The following is a 20,982-nucleotide window of genomic DNA, read 5'->3' as shown; positions in this document are numbered from 1 at the left end:
AGCTATCAACAGAATTAGCTCGAGCAAGACTTACCTTTCTGTAAGATGAAAGTAGGTGACTGCCTCCTAGCGACAATATCCAGTATTTAAAACGTACAACAGCTGTAATATCTCCTTTGTAATACAATGATTTCAGAAACAACTTCATTTTAACCTTTAAGTGTGCACATTGAGTCACTTCCCACATACTGTCATGTTAGATTTACAGTCCCATAACTTTTGTCCCTTTGGAGCTCAGGCGGAAATATTTCACCTGCTGACATACTTTTGCCTCCTCTTTCCAAAAATATATGGCATTACCGCCTTTTCAATTCACCATGAAAGAAGGTTCCCTTGTAAGTTATTCGCAACAATTTGCTATGAAACTGAATAGTACCAATTAAGACGGACTCATATTATTATACTTACTTACTGGCCTTTAAGGAACCCGGAGGTTTATTGCCGCCCTCACATAAGCCCACCATTGGTCCCTATCCTGAGCAAGATTAATCCATTCCCTATTATCATATCCCACCTCCCTCAAATCCATTTCAATATTATCTTCCCATCTACGTCTCGGCCTCCCTAAAGGTCTTCTTCCCTCCGGCTTCCCAACTAACACTCTATATGTATTTCTGGATTCGCCCATACGTGCTATATGCTCTGCCCATCTCAAACGTCTGGATTTAATGTTCCTAATTATGTCAGGTGAAGAATACAATGCGTGCAGTTCTGTGTTGTGTAACTTTCTCCATTCTCCTGTAACTTCATCCCCCTTTGCCCCAAATATTTTCCTAAGCACCTTATTCTCAAACACCCTTAACCTATGTTCTTCTCTCAAAGTGAGAGTACAAGTTTCACAGCCATACAGAACAACCGGTTATATAACTGTTTTATAAATTCTTTCAGAATTTTTGACAGCAGACTGGATGACAAAAGCTTCTCAATCGAATAATAACAGGCATTTCCCATATTTATTCCGTGTTTAATTTCCTCCCGAGTATCATTTATATTTGTTACTGTTGATCCAAGATATTTGAGCTTCTCCACCTCTTCAAAAGATGATTTTCCAATTTTTATATTTCCATTTCGTACAATATTCTCGTCACGAGACATAATCATATACTTTGTCTTTTCGGGATTTACTTCCAAACCTATCTCTTTACTTGCTTCCAGTAAAATTCCCGTGTTTTCCCTAATCGTATGTGGATATTCTCCTAACATATTCATGTCATCTACATAGACAAGCAGCTGATGTAACCCGTTCAATTCCAAACCCTCTCTGTTATCCTGAACTGCCCTAATGGCATACTCTAGAGCAAAGTTAAAAAGTAAAGGTGATAGTGCATCTCCTTGCTTTAGCCCACAGTGAATTGAAAACGCATCTGACATAAACTGACCTATACGAACTCTGCCGTAAGTTTCACTGAGACACATTTTAATTAATCGAACTAGTTTCTTGGGAATACCAAATTCAATAAGAATATCATATAAGACTTCTCTCTTAACCGAGTCATATGCCTTTTTTGAAATCTATGAATAACTGATGCACTGTACCCTTATACTCCTTTTTTCTCCATTATCTGTCGAATACAAAAGTCTGGTCAGTAGTTGATCTATTACGCCTAAAACCACACTGATGATCCCCAGTAATTTGATCTACATATGGAGTTAATCTTCTCAAAAGGATATTGGACAACATTTTGTACGACGTCAACAAAAGTGATATTCCTCGAAAGTTACTACAGTTAGCCTTGTCCCCCTTCTTAAAGATAGGTACGATTATGGACCCCTATTTTGGGAGGGGGGAAATATACGTAATGTTAATAGTTGCTACTAAGACAAATTATAATTTTCGCCTCTGAAACCTTGGTGACACAAGAGTAATACAAGAAAATATTTCAAACCAAATAAAAGTGTGCCGTAATTCGGAAGACATTAGTGAGATTTAGATAAAGCTTAAAATGAGGTACCTGCTAAGTTATTTGCAACAACTGAATTCAATTCAATTTAATTCAATTCAATTTATTTGGCTATTAGACATACAGTTTTAGGCTTCGTCAGAATACATTGAAAAACATACAAATACATTTTAAAAAACGCTAATAAAAGAAACAGTAAGATTTAAATAATACAATGAAAACATGAAATAATTCGAAACTTTTAAATTAAAGAAAACTAACTAAATTGCAATTAAACTTATTTATTAAAATACAATTTCATACAAATATGTGTTGAAAAACTCAGCAACATATAAAATGGATTATTTAATAACCAATTGTGAAATCTAGTTTTGAAGCTCTGGATTGGTAATTGATAATATTCACTGGGGAGCTTATTATATAATTTCATCCCCATAATTAAAAAGTTTGTGTTGCTCTTGTGTAATCTACAATATGGAATATTAATTTGTTCATTATTTCTAATTTCATGATCATGTATATTGGCCACTAATGAGTAATTGTCGATATTTTGTCGAGTGTAAAGTACTAGATCATATATATATACAAATTTATGATTGTTAAATCCCCTATAATTCTTTCTATAAAACTGAATCGTACCAATTAAGACGGGCTCATATTATTATAACCTTATAACATTTATAAATTGAGAATGGAATATGTGAGTCTGCCAAGATTATCCTACATATTGTGTTGCTCTTACTAAGATCGAAAATATATGTAGTGAAAGACGGGAACGGAAACTTTCACACGAATTTTGAAGTCTGACACTTAAAGCGGATCATAAAGTCAATCCTGAATATGGATGTAAGAAAGCGAAAAACAAAATCTACATTTTGCGTTCGCCACACGTTTTTATCACAGCACATACATATCTTTATCATTACTCAGGTCGTACACTGACTTGCAGGAATATAAAAATTCTTCTCTTCGCTAGGGATGAACTCCCTTTAAAGCAACGAACCCCACTGTAAAATGTTGTTGACCTCTAGTTAGTGAGGAGAAGGGATGAGAAAGTCTAGTGTGGTAGTAATAAAGGGGTTGGAATGCGACAACAGTGGCTAAATGAATGACTTGCAGGAGTGGAGTGCACTGAATGGAAAAATAATGCACTCCCACATGTCGCGATATTGAAGCGGCGCTGTAATGAAGACTGTTGTTACTAGGTGCGGACTTCCTTGAATACAAATGAAATTGCAGAAATGGCAATAACCTCGTCCACACACACCGACCTTGTTACATCTCAGCCACAAATTTATAATTAAAAGGTCTGCAACACTTGTCGGCCGTATATCAAATGTACTCCTGGTTAAAACGCCTCTTTTCGTAACAATATACACAGGGTTATTCAGAAAATTTAAACAGGTTTAATCTCAGAAATCAAGTGGAATTTAACGAGATAGAATGGATACGGATCCTGAAGGCTGTGCTTCAAACTTTCCTTGTCATCAAATACCATTAATTTCTAGTTACATTTAATTATTTATTTTTATTTATTTATTTACTTATTTATTTATTTATTATTGCTAGTAAGTTTGAAATGAATACAAGTTAATACAATGAAAGATAAACTAACCCACTCCTGAATGAGTAAGACTAGTGCTCAGGAGGGGATTCCAATACAGACAAAAATAAATTTAAAATTGAGAGTGAATACAGATTAAATAGTGCTTAATATGCTTAAACCCAAACTATAAATCCAATACAATTTTTTTTTTATTTTTTTTATTAATTTGGAGAGGATTAGTGGTTGAAATATTATTGAAATAAAATTTGTTTAATAATCTGGGACCTTGACTCATGCTATGATAAAAAGCTGCATTGGTTTTACATTTTGGTTCAGACAAACGCAAAGAATTCATATTTTTAGTTCTATATGTATGTATATACCTTTCAAAGTTATTAAAATTTCTATGAAAATATTTTAATAAAATAAAATAATACATTTGTTTAATGTTGAAAACTTTGAAATGTTAAACAACAATTCAGTTGGGTAATCTTTCTAATTTTTAAACAAAATTTTAATACTTTTTTCTGTAGTAAAATTAAATATTACATTAAACATATTTAAATATATATCTTTAAACTCTTAAACGACTAGATAAATCCTGTTGGCCTGGTCGGCGCAATTGGTATAGCACTGGCCTTCTATGCCCGAGGTTGCGGGTTTGATTCCGGGCCAGGTCGATAACATTTAACTGTGCTTAAATGCGACAGGCTCATGTCAGTAGATTTATTGGTGTGTAAAAGAACTCCTGCGGGACAAAATTCCGGTACACCGGCGACGCTGATAAGATAACCTCGGCAGTTACGAGTGTCGTTAAATAAAACATAACATTGTTAACATTAGATAAATCCTTCCAAATTTTCTTCGCCTAAATTCCTTGCTTTACGCAATTTCCAATTTTAGATTATATTTTTAGCATTGACAAGAGTACATCTTCCTTTGAGAACTTAAACCTTTTTTTTAAGTTGGTTATTAAACGACGCTGTATCAACTACTAGGTCATTTAGCGTCGATAGGATTGGTGATAGCGAGATAGTATTTCGTGAGATGAGACCAAGGATTAGCCATACATTACCTGAGATTCGCCTTACTGTTGTGGAAAATCACGGAAATAATCCTCGTACATCGCCACTCTGGATCGACAGGTAAGTGCCTTAGCCGAATGTGCCTTGTCAATCACAAATAATATAATATACTGCCTCTGCTTTTCAAATTGTTTGTCCAATATTCTACAGTTTCGTCCAATTCATTTTAGTTTATTTTCCTTAATCTACTTCATCACTTCACAACAAATATATTGCAGAATATTACATTTATTCGAATAATTCTTCTAAATTAGTCTATTTGTACGCCGCTTGCATTCTTTGTAGTTTTCTGTTAATATCCAGTCTCCACAGCAATAGAGCGTAACAATTTCTCCCTCATCTTGATTAATTAACATTTTAATGTATCTCCTATAGCTAGAGAAACATGAGGCCTAACAATATTTTGTGTTTTTATAGATATCAGTAACATTACGTTTATTGATTCCAGAAGTTCGTATTTAGAAACGTATTTAGTTTGGAAGAGACTATTGAATATATTATAGTTCAGTTATTCCATAGGGACTCATAACGTTGTGTTTCTTTCAAATTCCAGTCATTCAATGTCACTTTCTTAATGATTAAGTCTTAAAACGTTCGAGGTAGATAGCCTAATGTTGGACTACCCCCCTTACTTCAGGATCATTTTAGTACATGTTGTTACAGGTGAAATGATGAACTATCGATCCTCACCATTTGTCTGAAAAACAAAAGCATATATTTTCATTTCATGAGTGCAGTGAGTCACAAACAGGACAAAATACTTAAAAATTATTTCAGGAAAATTTTATGAACACCACAGCGACTACAAATCATAACCCATAAGATGATCGCGCTTACAGTTTTCTATATTTCTTCCTTAGCTATTTCTTTTAATATTAACCGAGAATATCTATTAATTAGCATAGTACTTATGTTTCAGTTTCGAACCCATATCTCTAAATTCGTGAAAGCACTATTGAATCGTTCTTCAATTTTTCCATGTTCAATTTCTTCGTCACCTGTCTTCCTCTGAATATCTACTTCGCCTATCACCAGGACATGATTTGAGTTAATATTCGCTCCTGGTGAAGTGTTTACTATTTTTAAGCAATTTCGGAATCTTTCCTATACCAGTATATAGTTATCTCACATCTGCTTTCTTCCCTTGGGCATGTCCATGTTTACCTTCTTCCCTTATGTTGTTGGAATAATGTATTTGCAAGAATCATTGCATTTCTTTTACAGATATTCACCAATGGTTCTCCTCTGTCATTTTTTTCTAATCCATGCTTCCCAACTGTTCTTCCACCTTATTCTTCTCGTACTACTTCGTTCTAGTCGTCCATTAAGGTTACGCACTTCCTTTCTTTTCCTTCTCAACTGTCTTTTCTATCTTGTCATAGCTTTCTCCGATTTCCTCGTGTGATAATCCACTATGTGACATGTAAATTTGCACTAGCACTATATTCATTTTCTTCTCTAGTAGTCTCACCATTATCATCTGGTCATCTACGTAACTCTCTGATATCACTCTATATTTCACACGTGGTTCCAGTAATACACCAACACCATGATTTCCTTTGCACTCACCATTTGAATAAAACAGCCTAAATTCGTCACTCGCCAACTCACCACTATTTTCCCACCTCATTTCTGATATTCCCATCACATCCACTTTGTTTCTTCTCATTTCTGCCTTCAAGTTTTCCAACTTATCTGCTTGCAGAAGAGTCCTCACATTCCACGTTCCAATCCTCAATCTTCATTTCTTCTCTCTGGGTTGCTTCATAATGTGTCCTTCCCCAGCATCTTTCTCCCGGATATCCAAATGGGGTAATAATAATAATTATAATAATAATAATAATAATAATAATAATAATAATAATAATAATAATAATAATAATAATGGCTAATCATTAATTACCACATGGATTGTAGTCCAGTCGAATTAGTTTCCAATATATCATTTGTCATTTGTCTTGATGAACTTATAAGTAAATTGAAGGGTTCAGAGCCATAGTGGGCCAATCACCATTTATTAAAAACGAGGGTTAAAGTTAAGTGAGTACCATAGTTTAATGAAGATTGACATAGGCTATCATTTAGCTTTAATGTTTGTACTTTATGTTACTTGCTATATGTTTCCAATATGCCAATAGAACAAGTACCGGTAAATAAATTTAAGTTCCTGAGTTGCTCGCTATGATACATTAAAGAAGTAGATACAGAAAATAAAATTAAAAATTTTTCGAGAATGTGTGGTATAATTAAGAGGACACTAAGGAACAAATTCAGAAAAGACACAATGATAAAGTTATAAAAAACTATGGCAATCCCCGGAGCGCTATATGGAAGTGAGACAGGGACAATGTCATCTAGAGATAAAAGTAGATTACAGGCAACAGAGATGAGGTTTTTGAGGTCGGTACTGGGTGTAACAAGAAGAAACAGACTTAGAAATGAAAATATAAGAAACCAAATACACATTTATAATATAAATGAACAGATAGTAAATTATAGACAAAAATGGCTTAAACACGTAGAGAGAATGGGCAAGGATAGATATCCTAAACAAATTAAGTATTATATACCTAAAGGGAGGAGAAACATCGGTAGACCTAAGAAAAGATGGATAAATCAATGAATGCAACTAATTTGGAGCTGCAATAAGCATTAAAAGGCATAAAGCTTGGAGAAGAAGAAGAAAAGAAGAAGAAGACTTCATTTTAACCCTTGTTTCCTACGGTTTTAGTATATGGTGCTTGGCCCATTATACTTCTGAACCTTTCAATTCCTTGCATCGAAGGATGTAAGGTAAAAAAATTATGGCTTCTAGTCGACCTCTTCTAACATAAAATATATTGTTAGTAAAAAGTAGAAATAATTCTTGATACCAATTCTTTTATCCATTCTGATAACAGGACATGGTCTCTCGTAGTGTAATTTTGTAGCATAAATATGAAACCTATTTAAACAAAATTTAAGTTATTCAGATTTTTGTAAAAACATGTTACTTAAAAATTGTATTTCCGGAATATACTTGTTTCACTTTTCCAGATATAACATTGCGACAGAAAACGATTAAGTTTCAATATAACAATTTGCGTTTTGCGTGAAGCCCACACAGTTTCACCAGTCTCCTTATCTGTAATTGAGATAATAAAAACAATTTTAAGAACATACGAGGTTCCTTCCTTTATCTTTTTCACATTTGCGTATTCATGCATTTGAAATTATTTCCACTCTTGAACTAACCTCTAACAGAGATAAAGTTAATGGAAGTTGTTCCAACGCGATATCTGAAGACGACAACTGACAAGTGCCTTGTGTTAGCATTGTTCTACTAGCTTCCCTTCCATTCATTAAGTTCGAATTCAATTAAAATCGATGCATTCACTTTAGCATCTCTCCTTTGCCAATGGACTAACTACACTACATATTGGTTTACACTAATAGTTACGCCCATTGTAATGTCTGTCTCAGGATTCAGGATAATGAATTGCGCTTTAACTTCCATTAAATGAAACGAATATTTTCGTTTAGAAAGGCGTTACACCTTGGAACCCATTTTAATTGCGGATTAGTGTGCTATAAATTCACCAAATTAAGGCAGAGCAAAATTATGGTATTTATATTTTTATTTTATAAATATTAAAAATAGGAAAACAAAATTCTTAAAAGAAGAAAAATATACCAAAAATAGGATAGAGGCAGTCATATATAATGTTTAATTCAACTTTACACAGCATATGAAGAATTAGGCCTATATAATTAAAGAAGTTCTGAAGATGACTCCTAATAAGGTGAAACTAATCAACTTAGTTCACAATTAACACGTTAAAGTGATCACCATAAATCATATTCCTAAGCGAGATAATGTTAAAAGTTGTGTAATCAAGATGTACAACATATATATATATATATATATATATATATATATATATATATAGTGTGTTTCCGAGGTGGTGTTACAAACTTTCAGGGATGATTGCGAAGGGCACGTGTATCAATTTGAGATTTGGTACGGTAATGACTGAGTCGAGGGTTATAAGCAAAAATAGTTGTATGGAAATGGAGTTGTAATTTGGCACCACGTGCCCTCCTTCCCTTAACCTATGGAACAGTCATGGAAAGATGGTATGGGCCGGATGTCTCCAACCGAGTACTTGTCCCGATACAATCTGTGAGCTTGTCTACTGTTCCCATTGGCTCATCCGTATTCGAAAATTAGGTGTGCTTATTCCGCTCTCGTGTACTCCTTTCACTAGGACTGATCGACTGGACACTGCAACTTGTACACATACACTACTGTCTACAGACGTGCATATCAAGACCGACCATGTCCATTACACATCACACTACCTGCATTGCTTTAGTGTAGTTTCCTATCCCCATCCCTCAGACAGCGCACTGAATGGAATACTGTAAGTAGACAACGTAAACAACGTCAGATGAATACAGTATATGTAAGATGTGTAGATAAATACACACAAATAAGGTGTACAGAGGAATAAAATTATTTCATTTTTACACAACTATTTTTGCTTGTAACTTTCGACTCAGTCATTTCCGGACCAGGGTTCCTTATCTCAAATTGATACATGTGTCCGCCATCATCCCTGAAAATTTGTAATACCACCTCGAAAACATTCTATATATATATATATATATATATATATATATATATATATATATATATATATATAATATCAAATTAGATTATTGTAATATAAGCCCATTAATCAGGGTAAATCCACACAGGCCTATATAATACTGTATATCAGTTGAAAACTTAATGAATGTTATATATAATTGCACTTTCACACACAATTATTGATATAATATAGAGCAATTCCACGTGTAACTGACTGACATTTACAGTACACTTTGACACCAAAATGCCTGCCTAAATGGTATAACGGGTTGAAATTAGACTGTGTCACCGCAGGATTTGATATAGTAAAGTATACACTTAAGATACATATAAAAATAAACGCCTTTAATGGAAAAAGTATACTATTTATTTACGTCCAAAGTGTGTGTAACTGACTGACATAAATGTCAACTCTCTCTTCGGGTGAACATGGGTCTCCACAGATTTCTCCGAATTGTCATTCCTGATACAATTTTGCAAAATATAGTTCGGAAAGGAAATTGTAATCTTCAGTTTAAGTTGAAAACGACCTCCAAACCACGATTAGTAATGGAGTTATGGCGGAAAGAGTGATGTGTAACTGACTGACCTCATTCTGTAACTGACTGACATCTCTGAATTTTTAAATAAAGTTGCACTTACGGAACCGTAAATTAGTACAAAATAATAAGAAACTTGATAAGTAGTAAATTAACATAACGATTAATGTAAATGAATAATATGTTTTCCAGAATATAAAAATTAGTTTTCTTAACCATGCATCTTAAATGACACAAATTAATGCAGATACAAGTATTACATAGGCCTACTTAATAACATATGTATTTCTTTCTCTGTGATTAAATACTGTATATACAAGCCATACGTATTGGTGTTTAATTTTAGGACTATAAGAGTGTCACAGCAACCTTCACAGCGCTTATCACTCTACATGGCATCAACTCCCCAGCGTAAGACAGTATGTTACATTATCCAAGGGCGTTCCTAACATTCTGGCACTGACCTCCTTATCGATTACGATAAGGTGACGCAGATCACAGCTTGTATTTCCCATGCCTATGGCTCTTATATATTACGTTCATAATAATGGATTGGAATGTTGAGTTCTACTTTTAGATTGAATTTGAACCATTGGAATTAAACACGTAGAAGCACTCCACGGCACTCGTTGACTCACTTGTTTAGTCTAACAAGTATGTACGTCAGGAACACTGTCAATATGTCACTTGTTATCTGAACAAACTTTAGTTTCTTTCTACACACGGAACCTGTGGATCTTTCGCACTGATTGTTCACAAGACAGTTGTGCATATTCTATGACATAGGGATCTAACAGTTTCACGTAATGAACTCCATGAGTTGCCGGAATAGGTGCAAGATGTTCAAATCGTTTTCCAAGATACTTCTTTCCTTCGTCTATCTCAATTGTACTACCTCCTGAACAATAATTTGAATGTTTTTATTGCTCACAATGTTACAAAATTCTGTAGCCCTTTGTATCTTCTTCCCTGATTACGCAGCCATCCATGACATCCTTTTTACTTGGCCTCCAATCACATCCACGATATGACTGAAAGAAGTTCTATTCTATGTTAAATCCAAATATGCGAGCAAGAAATGTCACATTGCTCAATGTATAGGCCTACTTCTGTTTAAATGACTCGCTGCTCCATCTGAAAATATTTTTACCACCTCAATGTTCGGAAGAATCGCCAAAATTTCCGAAAACACTTATCGTAGGCAAACATACACTGCATATTTTTCGTGTGCTACATAATCTGACACTAATGCAGAGGATTTCTTCTGAACTTCCCTGTCACCTTCCTGTTTAAACCAGGCAACAGCATTAAATATTGAGACCTGCTTATTGCTCCAATGAGCTGCCTGAATCTCATTTTGCTCTTTTCAGGTGTAATTACTGCACATTTAATACCAGTTCACGTGTAACTTCACCAAGGCCTTCCAAGTAACTAAGTACGCTGTGAGAATGAACAGCATAACGACTGAGAGAGCGACATGTCAGTCACTCACAATGCCGTTGCGGAAAACGAAATCACTTTAGAAGAAAATGTTCTAATACTTTTTTATTGGTGATGAAGTAATAACACAGAATACCAAAGGAAATTTTAGTCTGTCAATTATTGTGCTGTTTGGAAGGGTTTTTGTATGTTTATTGTGACGGACTGACCGTAACTTACAATACAAATAATTATACTGATTTTAAGTTATTTAGGATCTTAGGATACTCCAACTAATTTCATATTTACTTCAAGGAAAGACCAAAATATATTAAAAAGACGGCTCGAAATAAAACAAATTTACATGTCCAAATTGTGACACGAAACATAAGTATCTATACGTGTTTCTTTAAGTGTCTGGAATATGATAAGATCTGCAGCACGTTATAGATTCAAAGAAAGAGTATTTGAAATATTATCTTACGAAATAAGGCAATTTAAAGTATAAAGAAACATATTTCTTCAACAAAAATAGTCCTACATCAATTTCCAGAAGATCACATCAGTATGACATTTTCGTGGAATTTCTCTATAATAATGCCTAATATTATAAGAAAATTATGAAAATATGTACAATCAATTAAATCGTTACACAATGTTAACAATGTGGAACTTAGTCTCTGGTGAAAGTTTAATTTCCGTTTAAAGGTGTGGTGTATTAAGGGGTTAGGTACAGCTTACAGCAGTAAAATTTTGGAAATATTCAACTATTTTTTCCTCCATTACGGTATCATGTACAATAATGAATATTAGTATGTGTAAAACAATGACTATCTACTATATTAAAAAATATTTTTACGGTTTAAAAAAATTTACATTTTTTTTTTCAAAATTCAGTTCACTGTGCAGTGATGAAGCGTTTCCCACATAACTCAAAACTATGCAACAGTCTGTGATAACATTTTTTGTGTGTATTTGTGCATATCATTTCTACAATATGATGCACGACCACTTCTCTACCTTTAATAGATTATTTGATAAAATATAAATTCATGTGAAAATAGTCAAATATCAGTATTTTCTTCTAACACAAAATATAAAAAAAAATATTATTTATTAAGGAATGTAGTTGAAAGAGCATGATATTGTAAACATGAGTTTCAGCAATAAAATAAAAGAGAGAGTACATGAAAAAATTTAACAAGTTTAAGAGTTATGAGGGAAACGCTTCATCACTGCACAGTGAACTACCATCATTATGAATTTAAAAAAAAATAATAATAAAAATATTAATAATAATTTTTCTAAATCGTAAAAATATTTTTTTCATATAGCAGAAGGACAGTGTTTCATACATACCAATTTTCATTATTGTACAAGATACAGTAATGGAGGAAAAAAATGTTGAATATTTTCAAAACATTTACTGCTGCAAGCTGTACCTAACCTCTTAAAAATATTTTAAGATTCGTAGTGAGTCATGGATGAAGAAATGTCCAACGTTCCGGAGCTAAGTATCGCTTTTATATTTAAGGAAGACTAATGAAAGGGGAACCTGCTTTTTGTATCAGAACGAAGATCTATTGTCCATTAGTGAATATTAAAGATGTTATCTCAAATTTTCCAGAAATACTGCACCATGACGAACACCGGGAAATCCTTAAATCACACTTACAAATGACATAATGTGAAAAATGCCCTCCTTTTGTATTAGTAATATTTAATGCTTAAATATACTGTTGTAATGTACTCACTACTTGATAGTAGACTTGTAACTTTAGAGAAGTAATTTCCAATTATTTATTATCCTTGTACACTGAATATTGTTTTCAAAAACGTGCCTCATTATTGAAGACTGCAATATTGTGATATTAAATTTAACAGCATATGGATTTAAACGATCTAGGTTGAAATTAAACCTTGAATATCTCCGCAACTATTTCATGTGGTTTGAAAATCTTAAAGTTTCAATTTTCTTTCAAGTTCCATATTTATTTTTAACATTAACAGTAATATTAGTATTTACATATGTCGCTATTTTTAATGTATAATAGTTTATTTAACACATCTTTTTTAAGTTAAAATCTGCGTGTAACGTATATCGAAGTATTTAATATATGTCACGTTTAAGTGGAGTGAACTACTGTTGTTAATATTATTTTAAATCCAAGTAATTTGTATGGAATGGTTTACATTGATTTCTTTGCAACACTACTATTGTACAAATTCAAAATAATAATACTGTTTTGGAGTAATTTTTAGCAAGTCGCTTTCTGTTTTACTTTCTACCAAACATTTGTTATTTTAAATTAAAATGTATATTTATTCAGCTGTATTCTTTGATTGATGTGTTTGTCAGACAGTACATCTCACTTGACGATATGTGTCAGAGGAAGAAAAATTGATGCATACATATGAAGTGTGATTAGTATAATATGTAACTAGTCAAGTATGTATGTAGTGGAGGGGGAAATGAACTGGCCACCTTACCGTTTATCTTCTTGCCTAGTTACCTCATGAGTGATGCCTTATTTTTGTCACTTATGAGGTTCATACCTGTCTTTGGATAGTTCACTAAACAACAACAATTTCATCTGTATGTTTCACTCATATATTAACATTAAGTCGCTATATCTGCCGCCTATTTTACAGCCCGCAAAGACTTTCAAAACTGAGGCGTAATTTATTTCACTAAGTTGTAGAGAGAGATACAATGATTCTGAGAGAAATTCTAAATTGTTCATTATCGACAAACAATTCTTCCTTTCTTACTCGTAGGTATACAAGCTAAGTGTCCACCTAGAAACTTTGTCTCTTAATCTGACCGCAGAAAATTGAATTTCACTTCTTATCAGATAATTAGGGCAATTTAATTCTTACCTTTAATCGATTTCACAACTTGAGAACATTCTAAGAATGTATCGCTTACGCACGTATGGAATTAAAACAACCCCGTCTAGTACTGCATTACTATGCAGATGGAAGAAAACAAATCTTTCAACCGTTCCAATGTTAGTTACGGCCATATTTGCCATACCTGAAAAAAAATATATATAAAAAAAATAATTTCACGATATTGAAACACGTGTAAATATCTAACGAGAAGTAGGCGTGAAATAATTATTTCTATAAAAGTAATATAGATATGATCTAAAATTTACAGATTGATATAAAATAACACGAGAAAGAAATTTCAGATGAGATAAACATACAAAATAAGTCTATAAGGATCCAAATCATTACTAACTTATTTTGACATTTAATATCCAATATGTAATTTCTAAATCAAACAAAATTATCTCTGATTGAAGTTCTGGCTGATATGTACATTTACGTATTATCGTAGAGAGAATCAAAATTCGTGACTCGCGAAATCACGAAAACATGAAAACCCAATAAACATACCGTAGTTTAAAACGTGGTTCACATAAAGAATATTATGTAATTACACGTTTCAACTCTGGAAACACTCACGAAAAATTGAAAAAAACTTTATGACTCTCGAATTTAGCATATTTTGTGTCGTCATTCGCGAAAAGACGCAATTTTTCACCAATTAATAAATACATAATCTAAATTTGGAAATTTTAGAAGTTCTGTTTGAAAAATGCACAAGGTTTGGAATGCTGGCGCTAGATGGTGTGAGTTGAAATGGTTCGTAAACTGTTTGATGCAACTGAAAGCAGTTTGAAACCTCTCTTTGATCAGGTGCGAACCTTAAAGAATCTATCACCTCATGTAGTAGTACAGGCATGCAGTGAACTGAAGGACATAGCTAAAAATAGTCCTGGACTTTCAGTGCGAGGAGGTTTGCTGTCGTTACGTGTAGATCACAGTGATTTTGTGGACGGAGCACTGCAAACTAAATGGGTTCCAGATTCTAATGTTGACTGCGAACGTTTTTTTTTTTCACAGTTCTCGTGTGTGCTAACAAATAAAAGAAGAAACCTTACAATGAGAAACTTAGAACTGTTGTCTCCGTACAACTTTGAATGTTAAATAATATTAAGTATCTTAGAATTGTTGCCAACGCAAAACTTTCAATATATAATTATAATTGTCAATTATCTTAAGCAACATTATAACTTAATAAAATAGGGTGAAAATTTCAGGTTTACTCAAGAAATTTTCATTTTCACTCAAGAATGTTTATCCTTTTTAACCAGGAATTTTAGCCCATTTTATTCAAGAATTTTGACTGTCTCTAAATCAGGCAGTAGCCTATATCTCACTTGACGATATGTGTCAGAGGAAGAACAATTTTATAGCTTGTATACATCTGAACTCTGATTAGTGTAATATGTAGCTAGTCAGCTATGTATGCAATGGAAGTGGAAAAAGAAATTGCCACTCTACCCCTTATCTCCTGGCCTACTTGCCTCATGAGTGAGGTCTGTTTGGTATCACGAGGTTCAAACCTGTCTTCGGGCAGTTGGCTAAACAGCAATATCATGATACGGTTTTAATAATAATAATAATAATAATAATAATAATAATAATAATAATAATAATAATAATAACCACCACCATCATCATCAACAGTCATGCCTTAGGTATTTGGTCCATTCATTATCTTTAAAGTTGATTTCGCCAATTCTTCTTTTGTTTCCAATTGGCTTTTATCCTTTAGGTGTCAAATTGTAGAATTTTTTATTATGCTTCTTCCTGGTATCCTTTCAGTATGCTATTTTCAGTTTTTTCAGCCTTTATTCACCTTTGTTTTCTTTTATTAAGACCAAATTTGCACAAATGTAATAAACTAGTGAAGTCATTACTTCATACATTTTCAGTGAAGTGCTTTCACCACATTTTCTTCCTAATGTTCCTCGAATAGTCAGGCAGAAGTAATTAAAATATATGTATAGTTTTCTATAACAAAAGAAATATGTGATAAGAAAATAAGTTGATATTAATTGGAAAATATTTGAATAAGTATAAAAAATTAATTATTTCAGTGGTAACATTTCACAAATATACTTAATTACAAATGGCTTTTAAGGAAACCGGAGGTTCATTGCCGCCCTCACATAAGCCCGCCATTGGTCCCTATCCTGTGCAAGATTAATCCAGTCTCTATCATAATATCCCACTTCCCTCAAATCCATTTTAATATTATCTTCCCATCTACGTCTCTACCTCCCCAAAAGGTCTCTTTCCTTCCGGTCTCCCAACTAACACTCTATATGCATTTTTGGATTCGTCCATACGTGCTACATGCTCTGCCAATCTCAAACGTCTGGATTTAATGTACCTAATTATGCAATGCGTGCAGTTCTGCGTTGTGTAACCTTCTCCATTCTCCTGTAACTTCATCCCTTTTAGCCCCAAGAACCTTATTCTCAAACAGTCTTAATCTCTGTTCCTCTCTCAAAGTGAAAGTCCAAATTTCACAAGCATAAAGAACAACCGGTAATATAACTGTTTTATAAATTCTAACTCTGAGATTTTTTGACAGCAGATTAGATGACAAAAGCTTCTCAACCGAATAATAACAGGGATTTCCCATATTTATTCTGCGTTTAATATCCTTCCGATTGTCATTTATATTTGTTACTTTTGCTCCAAGATGTTTGAATTTTTCCACCTCTTCGAAGGATAAATGTCGAATTTTTATATTTCCATTTCGAACAATATTCTGGTCACATAATCATATACTTTGTCTTTTCGGGATTTACTTCAAAACCTGTCGCTTTCCTTGCTTCAAGTAAAATTTTCGTGTTTTCCCTAATCGTTTGTGGATTTTCTCCTAACATATTCACGTCATCCGCATAGACAAGAGGCTGATGTAACCCGTTCAATTCCAGACCCTGTCTGTTATCTTGAACTTTCGTAATGGCATACCTAATCTAGAGCGAAGTTAAAAATTAAAAGTGATAGTGCATTTCCTTGCTTAGGCCGCAGTAAATTGGAAAAGCATCTGACACAAACTGACCTATACGGACTTTGCTGTGTTTCACTGAGACACATTTTAATTAATCGAACTCGTTTATTGGGAATACCAAATTCAATAAGAATATTATATAAAACGTCTCTCTTAACCGAATCATATGTTATTTTTAAATCTATGAATAGCTGATGCACTCTACCCTTATACTCCCAATTTTTCTTCAATATACGTCGAATACAAGAAATCTGATCAACTACACTGATGATCCCCAATAATTTCATCTACGTACGGAGTTAATCTTCTCAAAAGAATATTGGACAAAATTTTATACGACATCAATAAAAGTGATATTCCTCGAAAGTTACTGCAGTTAGTCATGTCCCCCTTCTTAAAAATAGGTACAATTATGGACTCTTTCCATTGTTCTAGTACAATTTCCTTTTCCCAAATAGCAAGTAGAAGCTTATAAATTTTTCCAGATAATGCGCTTCCAATCTCTCGTATAAATTCGGTTGGAATTCGATCAGTACCCGGAGACTTGTACTTTTTCAGATTTTCTATAGCATTTTCGACTTCAGAAAGTGTGGTTTCGGGTATAAATGGCTCAGCAGTTTGTATTTGAATTTCGTCCCGATCATTTCTATTTGGCCTATGTACATTTACTAGTTCCCTAAAATAGTTTTCCCATCTGTTCAATATTGAATGATTGTTATTGTATATTTCATTATTCAAAACCAGTTTGTAAAGTAATGCATTATGCTAAATTACCACTCAAAGGAATGTTTTCTTTTCTTTGGATGTGAGAAATGGACCATAAATAACAGGGATTATGGGAATTAGCATTTGAAAATATAAGAATTTAATAACCGTTACTAGTATTTACCATTCTATATACTCAATGAAATATGGATAGAAGCCGTTCCACGTTGGTTTAAGCATGACATTGGATGCGCTGTGGACGAAAGTGCATCTACTGCTTAAGATTCCACCTGCTACCGCCTTCGTAACCTGATCTAGAAAACAGAAGCTACGTGTGAAAGCTATATTAAGCGTTATACTCGTAAAACTATAGTAAAATGAAATCTAAAGTTTATGTTATTAGAATGAATGTAAATGATGTGAATATGAACATCATTTTCATGGACACGCGACTTTTAATTTATTGCATGATTATCTCTGTAAGGCTACTAACTTAATTAAAGCCTTAAAATAAATATAAAGTAACAGAAATAAAAACGTTTCCTATTATATGGACGAACGACTGTATGATGTAATGAGAATTTAGGAGGAACTAATTATTAAGATGATAGGTCTACTCCATCCATGACACATGGCAATCGCCATTCACTTTTTCTCTCAATACTGACATTTAATGAAATTTTATTACCCTATCTGTCTACTGACTTCCCACTCTACTGTCAACAACAAAAGAAGAATTTGAAGCACTATGAACATGATGTTTCTCGCCATCTTTTCCCTTCACATCTGGGGCCTGTAACCCAGCCAGGGACCACCCGAACCAAAGGACCAAAGTATCGAACCTTTTCATGTATTTATGACTTTCTTAATAGTTTTTCCGACACCCAGTCTGCACATTGAAATGGTCACGTAATTACGTCGTACACCAATAATACAACTATGAGGTCACAATTTGAAACTTATTTTCCAAGTAAATATGACGAATTTTCATGGGTTCGTGATCACTTTCATTGCGATAATGAAAATAACAAACTTTCATTGAGTGAAAGAGAGCACTTAATTGAACTCTCGAAAGACAACGGACTTAAAATGAAATTTAAAGCGGAAGGTGTGGTTAATTTCTGGACCTCATCACAAGTGAAAAGAGAATATCGTCGCTTAAGAATCAATACCGCGTAACTGACATTTTTGGTCAAAACCGTTTTTTTGCACAGATGGTACCTCCACTGCCATCTGCATGCATTGACAAGCGCGGGAATTTGATTGCATGAATGGCCTGCGTGCGAAGGAGGGGGGTACAATACCGCGTATCTGAAGTCACGAGAAGTCTGTAGGAAATACCGCGTATCTGACAACAGATAGGCTGTTATGTCTACTCCCTGCGCGCCCTCAGTACGGAAGCTGGTTCTCGTTACTGCCTTGTAAAATTGCATCAACAGTGTGTGATATTCTGAGAAGATTAAAGAAGTGTTCAGTTTCAATTATTTAAAAGGTAAATATAATAGAATTATTTCACTAATGTCAATTGAATGTTAGTTGAGCTGAATTGCCGCAGAATCTCCAAGTTCATTCACTGAAATACAGTACATTTAATATTTTATTATTATATAGGCCTACAGATACAAGAGAAGAAATGGACAATGAATCAGACAGTCAGTTTAGCGAGAACGAAATCCTATCTGTGCTATGTTCTGCATCCAAGACGGGAGAAACTTCTGTGAACATTAACAAAGGTATGGCATAAGAAGTATCACAGTTATTAAACGTTTATTTTTCTTCAGTTACGGAATCATAACAGCAAACTTAATTTAAATACTTAATATAAATAATCATGAATGGGCCACTAAAATAATTTGCGCTACATTCAGTGGTGCTGAGCTTGGTTCCTTCCATTTCCTCCGGTAGGAGGAAGATCTAAATTGATTATAATATTTACTACACATGTTTTTAAGCCATTTATATCACATTTATAAACACTAGTAATCTCATCTTATTCGTAGGTGTACTGCCTGATAATTCAAATGCAAAAGAAAACCGTCCTTCTCAAAATGGACTGCTGCAGATCAGGGATTATCCGTCCAGTGTTACCGGTAATGTTATGATCGTATTATGCAGTCTGGTATGATTTAAAGCAACACTATTAAAATAATACAGCTAGAAATAGGATAGGACAGAAACTGAAGACAATACCCCGTCAGTGAAGGATTTACACCAAATTTCGGATGCGTCTTCAGATGTAGACGACCCCGAAGAATTTGTGAGTGTTACTTATTCTACATCTTTACATTCGTCAGAACAAGGTAAAGAGAAGAATCTACAAGCGTTTCATGGAAATTTTCCAGAAAAGAAAAAGAAGTTCAAAGCCACAAAAGGGTAAGTGGAAGAAAATGAAAAATAGAAAACTTAGAATAGAAGAGGAAGCTTATCTTAGCTACAAGAGATCGAAAGGTGGCAAAGTAACACATGATACGGAAAGAGATGCAAGGAATTTGGGGCCAGAGTGTAGTTATAAAATGTGCCAAAATTCGAAAGTAAGGGGCTGTAATTTAATTTCTAATGAGAGAAGACATCTTTCAGGCATTCTGGAAAACTATGACTTGGGAACAGAGGACCGTTTACGTATCAAATCTACGAAAAGACCTGACAGTACAAATTCTGAATCGAGAAGAAAGAGAACATTTGTCTACAACCTAAAAGTTGATGAGAAAAAAATTCAGGTTTGCAAAAAGATGTTTCTATGTACATTGGGAATTAAAAAATGAACTGTGCGATATTGGTTAACTAATAGTACTGATGGCGTCCCTTCAGTAAAAAAAAAAAAAGTCATGTTCTCGTGCAAAAGCACAGGAAAAAAAAAGATTCGTAGCCTGCCTAAATTACCGTCACATTATTGTATATAGAACCGATTGTGCCATGGTTTTTATGATAGTATTCCACATTAGGGTTACTCAAGGATTACTTTTTGTAATTTCAGCATAGGCCTATAATTATTTCTTTATTGTGTTTAACGAATATTGTATCTGAAAAATTATCATCATTATTATATTTTTATATGATTTCCTTTTCATTATTCGCAAGTCAGTCAAGTCCATTGTCAATAATAATAATAATAATAATAATTATTATTATTATTATTATTATTAATTATTTTATTATAAAATTATATTTGTCAGCAACGTTTTAGTAACAATTCTACTTATCTATTCAAATACGTAGTATGAAAATAAAGTACCTGGTTCAGATTGTAATAATAATAATAATAATAATAATAAT

This window comes from Periplaneta americana, chromosome 16 (genome assembly GCF_040183065.1).
Source record: "Periplaneta americana isolate PAMFEO1 chromosome 16, P.americana_PAMFEO1_priV1, whole genome shotgun sequence".
Taxonomy (NCBI): domain Eukaryota; kingdom Metazoa; phylum Arthropoda; class Insecta; order Blattodea; family Blattidae; genus Periplaneta; species Periplaneta americana.
This window is presented reverse-complemented; position numbering follows the sequence as displayed.